Raw genomic sequence first — 6,763 nt, 5'->3', positions numbered from 1 at the left:
AGGGTTTATAAGAGTACCAGTTAACAGACTTCTTTTAAAGAACGACAACACAGCTAAAAGTTAAAAATGATTCATGTTTTCCAGGTAGGCTTTAGTCATTTTGTTACAGGGAATAGTTCTAAGTTGTTCAGATACCAAAGATTAAAAGAAAAGAGCCCTAGAAGAATCATTTCTCATATACCATCAGGTGACACTCCAAAGTCAATGCCATGGTCATCATTCCACCTCTCCTGTACCAAGTAGAAAACTGCTGGATAAGCATTTTACATATATATTTTAATTTATTTTTATTTTTATTTTTTATTAATATCTTATTTCATTTAATCTTCACAACAGTTTAATGGGGTACATACTGCTATTAGTCACTTTTTACATTTTAGAAAACTGAGACTCAGATAAGTGAGGTAACCTGCCTACAGGTCACACAACTACCCAGAGCAGGAGCTAAGATTCAAATCTGGGTATGCCTGACTGGAGTTTGGGCTCTTAACACTATGTTATGTAAATATAATCAGAATATACTTACATATTTAGTTTTTATTATTTTTATTTATTTTGCATGAAGTGTTTATCATGAAATATTATCGAATCAAAGAGATAATCGAAAGTGTGGCATATTTGTCAGACTTTCTGTTCTGCAGGTATTTGTAATGGAAAGTCAAGCACTAACACATAAAACTGAAATGGTAGGTCAATAAAATGCGAGACTATAAAAGATTAGAGTAGGTAGGGGTAGTGCAGGAAGGCTTCCTAAAGGAGGCAAGACTTTTACCTGAATCCTGTACAAATACAGAGGTATCTGAAAGTTGCCAAAATAGATTAGTAGAAGAACATGAAAATATTACTAAAGGTGAATGAATTGCTATCAGGAAAAAGTGAGGCAATACACTAGCTCAACATTTTCCATCATGGTTACACATTTAGGGTGCTTATTAAAAATACAGATGCCTCGGCCTGACTCTTGACTAATTTTTAAAATCTTTGATGGAGAATCTTTGGCCATGGTATTTCTTAAAAGCTCTCTAGGGGATTCTAATGTACAGTTGGTGCTGAGAATCACCAATAAAGCTGTATTGGTGTATTTGTGTTGGGATCAAGTAGGAAATAAAATTGAGTGGGCACTGTGAAGCCACAAAGATGGCAGAATTCTGATGTTAGACTTGATGGCATAGACATGAGTGTTAATGAAAATTTCTGAGCAAGAGAGGTCAATTCAATTCAGTTAACAAGAACAAAAGCTTATGTGTAAGGTACTGTAGAGGGACATGAACAAATGAACAAAATCTGATGTCTGCTCTTTAAAGTTTCATAAATATGGCAGAAGGTATACCATGAGCTGCATTAACACATACACATATTAAGGACTAAAATAGAAATGCAGAAGTCTTCTGAGATTACTTAGGAATACTCTATTTTTGGTTGTGACTATCAGAAGATTTAAAAAAGGAGATAACTGTCATTTGAATTTTGACCCAAAAGTGAAATGAGACTTTTGAGAGATGTGAGGAGAAGGGCATTTTTGGTATAAAAAGGAACAGAGCTCAGAGGCCTGGATTTTACATGGGTGAGGACAGAATGGTGGAAGTTGCAAGGAGCTGGATGAAGAAAGAACACGAGAAAGGAAAGCTGTGAAGCTACAGTTCTGGAATGTCCACCTGAAAGTCCAAGTGTGGCCCCTGACACTCTAAGTAATGAACTCTACGTTCGTCCTCAAAAAGATGGCCTTTGCAACTCATGATAGAAGTGAAATATAGCTTAAGATCGGGTGGTGGAGAAAATAGTAAGAGAAGGAGGAGCCTGCCTTCGCAGGATGTTAAATGTGATAAAAGGGATTATGTTTAATGTGTCATGCATTCTTATGACTAGTAAATTGCTCACGGTCATGTAGTTAGTTGCATGTCTCCAAAGACTTGACTAGACTAGGACCAGTATACCATAGTTCTTAGTCTTGCCAAGCATCAGAATCACCCCGAGGACCCAGACTAATTTAGTATTATTAAGTGGGACCCAAGAATATACTTTTTAACAAGTTCCCAGGTGACCATGATTCTGCTAATCTGGGGACCACATTTTCAGAACTATTACCCAGAAAGTCGGGTTTGAGATATTGCCCAGAAATATGTATGTTTTTTAAAAGTTATTCTTAGATGATATTTTCACCAGCCTAAGACAAACATTGTGCTTTTGCTTCTTCAGTTCCCCTAGATGATTTTGATGTGCTCTCTTATGCCCTCGGTTCTGCCAAATCCTATTCACCCTCCCAAGCCCTCAATTGAAAACAAAAACAAAACCAAAAACTTAAAACACAAAATTAACACTCACTTGTTATAAAAGCAAATAGAAAGACTAATAAGAAAACTTAACTCTTCCTTTTTCGCTAAACCCCTAGTCTATTCCCTAGAGGAAAAAATCCTTAACCCTTTTAGCTATTTAACTTTCTGTGCTGCTATTTTGTGATGAAATATTTTAGAAACTACTTCGTGCCCTGAACATGGGATATAGGCCCCTAACACTCATTTCCCTTGTCTTCTCTATATAGTAATATATTTAGTCTGATTTGATTAAATAGTTTTCATTAGATTATTTAATTAGTTTACAGTTTTCATTATTATGGATATTTGAATATTGTTCTCTCTAGATCTAAGTAAGTCACTTTTCCCATTTTATTTTTTACATATATTTGTTTTTTTTTCTGGTCTTAAATGTCTTTTTTTTTTTTTCATTATGGCTTCCTTATTTTTCAAACCTTTTACCATATCAGGCATTTTTTTTCAAGTTGTTAAAATGTTTTAAAAATGTCTTTATTACTCAGTCTTCATCTTTTTGTTCCTATGGGATGGTAATCACCAAGCCTGCTGTAAAGTAGTAACCTTAGAACTTCCTCTAATACCTTTCTGGTTTGAATCAACTTATTCTTTCTGGGTTTACTTTTTGACTCCTATGTTTTGGTTTACTCCCTTCTTTTACTGGAGCACATTTTCAAATAACTTCCCAAGAATAGCTGTGTGAGAGGACAATTGTATGTTCTTGCGTGTCTGATAATGTCTTTATACTTAGATAGTTTGTTGATAGTTTGGCTAAATTCTACAAAAATAAATGTTAAGAATTATTTCCCATCAGAAAAATGAAAGCACTGCTTCTTTCCTTCCCCCAATATTTGGTGTTGTTGAGAAGTGGCATTCTATCTTTTTTTTTTTTTTTTAGGCAGAGCAGCCCTTGGTTCACCTCATAGATTGCAAAGACCTTGTCATCTTACAATCCCTTATTTTTTTATTTTTTATGTCTACAACATCTGGTCTTCCTAGGTGGTCTCCCATCTAAGTACTAACCAGGCCCGACCCTGCTTAGGTTCTGAGATCAGAAACGATCGGGCTTGTTCAGGGCAGCATGGCTGTAGACAAGAAATGGCATTCTAAATTCAAATTTCTCTATAAGAGACCTGGATATTTCCTCTTGCAGGAAATTTTTAGAATCTCGATTTTTTCACAGTGTTCTGAAATATCACTAGGACATCTTCTGGTATGACTATTTTCATTTATTTATAAAATTTCTGTTCTTTCAGTAGAGTGTTTCAAGTTGGAAACCAATTTCATAAACTTTGTTGATTGATAAGATTAAGGAAATGAAGGAGAAAAAAGATTCACACACATGACTGATAGTAGAAGCTTTGCTTATTTGGTAAAATAACAGCAGTACTGGCAAAGATAGTGAAATTGGGAAGGGGAAGGCAGTGAGTGAATGTAGTGAATATTTGTCAAGCCTTTTTGTTTGCACAGAATCCTCGAATATCCTTTCTAGTTTGAGAATATTACCTATATTTATCTTATTAGTCCCTCTCCAAAATAATTTAGACCTGTTCTACTTCAAGTCATAGTACAGTATAGAATGTTAGATCATGGAATTTGAAACTACAACAACCTTCATCCTCTTTATTTTACAGGACAGATCTTGGAGCTAAGTTTGACTATAAAGACTGGCAAAGATTCAAGAATTGACAAGAATGAGGATTAGCCTAAGGTTACTTTCTCTTTGGTTTATTAATGAACCGAACAAATCAAAAGATGTACACAAAATCAAGGCACCATGAGTGTATGCAACTTCTTGATGCTCACTTCGTATCAATTGAGGTGCAGGCTAAGCTGCTATAACAAAGTGGACCTAATCTATAGTGTTTTAAGAGTGATAGAAGTTTATTTTTCTCTCATGAAAAAGTACATAGATGAAAGATACAGGGCTGTCAGTGTAGCCGTGTCACCCAAGGTTACTCTAGTTGTCACCATTTCAAAGCCAGTGATGGAAGACAAAGAAAATTCAAAGCAAATTGTCTATACGAAGGTTATTCAGAAGAAATCCTTCCCATTCACCTTTGATAGGCCTACATTTAGTCATATGACCACACTTAGCTACTGGAGAGGCTGGGAAACATAGTTGGTAGCTGGGTACCCATTGCTGTTAGTTCATTTTAAATTCCTCAGAGTCTTGAATAAATAGTTTCCTCATAGCATTAGTTAGGTGTTTCAAATGGGAGAACTGAGGCAATAAAACAGACAAGCAAAATGAATACTTAATGAAACATCACAACATATTGAATAAATATGAGAGAGATTAAATACGAATTTACAGAGGCATCTTTTTAAAATGACAATTCTATTTGGGTGCCTGTTTGAGTTTCTACCATTTGGCAGTTTCAGCCAGTCTGTGTCTGTTGTCTCTGGGTAATTAAAATTATTCAGCATCAAAATCTTAGCTCTGAGACCAGAAAAAAGAATCTAAGAAGCATTCACTGATAGTCTGATTCAGAACAACTGCTTTTCCCTTTGGTCTATTCATGCATATTTCAATGGGCATTAATGTAAAGTACCTCGTGAGCTCTCTTCTACATGAAATCCTTGTTCTCTGCTTGGCAGCAATCCTGGCACTAAGTTCTAAATGGTCATTCTGGGGTGGTAAATCAGTTATCCTCAGCCGATGGGTCTAACAATGAAGAGATTGCTGGAGGCAGGTGGTGTTGTGAGGCCTAATTCTGTTGGCATTAAGTGACAATTCGTATTTGCTACAGGAGCAGTAAATTGCACTGTTTTAAAACAGGAAGTCTGAGTTAAAAGCTGTGTAAAACCATTATACTGTAGCCAGCACTCCAGGCTTTTCTAATTAGGTCATTTGGAAAAAGATGACCTTTTAGTTACTGTGCCTTTTTTGCTGGGGACACATGTTTCTAATTATCATTTGTATTTTACTTTGCCAAAGCTGTCGACAAGTTGAGTTTGTGTGTGTGTGTGTGTGTGTGTGTCCACGCGAGCGCGTGCACACACACACACACACGCTATGAAGTTAATAACATTTCTGTGTTCTACATTGGGCAAACAGAAGAAGCTGGGAACAACATGTACAGTAATTTTAATGTCAAAGCAACCAAAAGTCGTATGGATTTGAGTGAAGAATATACTAAAGGACATTTCTGATATCCCCAGTGTTTCAGGCCAACTTGACTAACTTTGTCTGAAGTCACTGTGTCAATATTTCTTCTCTTTTGGGCTGACAGGTGTGAATTCACTGCATAAGATACAGGGAGAAATGAACTTTGGTCCACACGGTTACTGGAAACATAATTGCTGGTCATGCTAGAAAATCTGTCCAGGACCAAAGCAAAAATCTCATCATACTCTTTTATGATTCACTTGTCCTTCTGTATTCTGTTTTTGGAGTGTTTAGAAATGCAAACGAATACTGTCTTCTAATGACCACTTCTTCCAAAAGAAGTTCTGAATAAAGGGACAACATGATTCTCTGTGGTTCAAAAATATATTTTATATTTTAGGATATAGCCCAAGAAGCAAGGCATTCGCAATGGCTGGCTTTTCCACTGACTTCCTTTCCCGTTGTGGGGAAAGTTTCTCAATGTGCTATTAGGTTCCTCACCTGAAATCATAGAATTACAGAGCTGGCAGGCCTTTGAGAAGTCTTCTAGCTCATTGTCTGCCTGGAGGCCTTTCTTAACTTAAACTCTCTTGGAATATAATGGTCTCCTCTTTGCTTAATCTCTCACGAGGGAGACTTGACAAGGAAGGATGGTACTATCTAAATGTTTAATATATAAATTACACTGGCAGTTTGAGGAAAATGTATGGAAGATGATTTGAAGTTTATTATGAAACTGCTAATAATTTATTCGATTCAATTTTCTTAGAAGTTCTAGAGTGGGTAATGATGTGTCTCTAATGGAGCTGTTTCAGGTTTGGAAAGGGCACTGGCAAATGTAAGCTGGGTAATCTTTATGCCCTAAACACAACAGATACTAGGACATGGTGCTTTAGAAAAGTTTTTTTTTCGAAGGCTTGTGGGTATTGAAAGAGAAGGACAACGTGAAAAAGGAAAACTTAACACTGGTTCAAATCTCACCAATTCTGGATGCCATCTGCCATGCACATTATTGGGAACATCCTTCTGACTGGGTCTTCTTAGCCCAGTGACATTACCTACTGTGATATTGTTGGGGTTCATTTTATTTCCTTTATAAATAAAACCCCTTCAAATCATTCCTGGAAATATGGGTCATTTGTTCTTGCCTGCATCCTCATTTCTCACTCTAGTCAATGAATTTAAGTGGGAGTTAACACCATACTGGTTTCCACAGTGATGCTGTTGCAAAGCCATCATTTGGCCTTAGAGTCTGAAATTCCCTAGTTCAGAAAAAGATTTTGGCTTTTCTTTTGCATAAAACAAAAGACTATTAAAGTAATTTCCCCCAAACATGAAGCGCTCT

At 36.3% G+C, this 6,763-nt stretch overlaps 1 long non-coding RNA gene and 1 pseudogene across 1 annotated transcript in view; one reads left to right on the top strand and one right to left on the bottom strand.

Moving 5' to 3' along the window:
- Positions 1–6,763, top strand: part of LOC112480602 — a 111,392-nt gene that overhangs the window by 37,482 nt on the left and 67,147 nt on the right. The window lies entirely within an intron of this gene.
- Positions 3,281–3,399, bottom strand: LOC112480839 (annotated as a pseudogene).

This window comes from Pteropus alecto, unplaced genomic scaffold (genome assembly GCF_000325575.1).
Source record: "Pteropus alecto unplaced genomic scaffold, ASM32557v1 scaffold20, whole genome shotgun sequence".
Classification (NCBI taxonomy): Eukaryota; Metazoa; Chordata; class Mammalia; order Chiroptera; family Pteropodidae; genus Pteropus; species Pteropus alecto.
The sequence above is the reverse complement of the archived record's forward strand: the minus strand, read 5'-3'. Positions and strand labels throughout refer to the sequence as shown.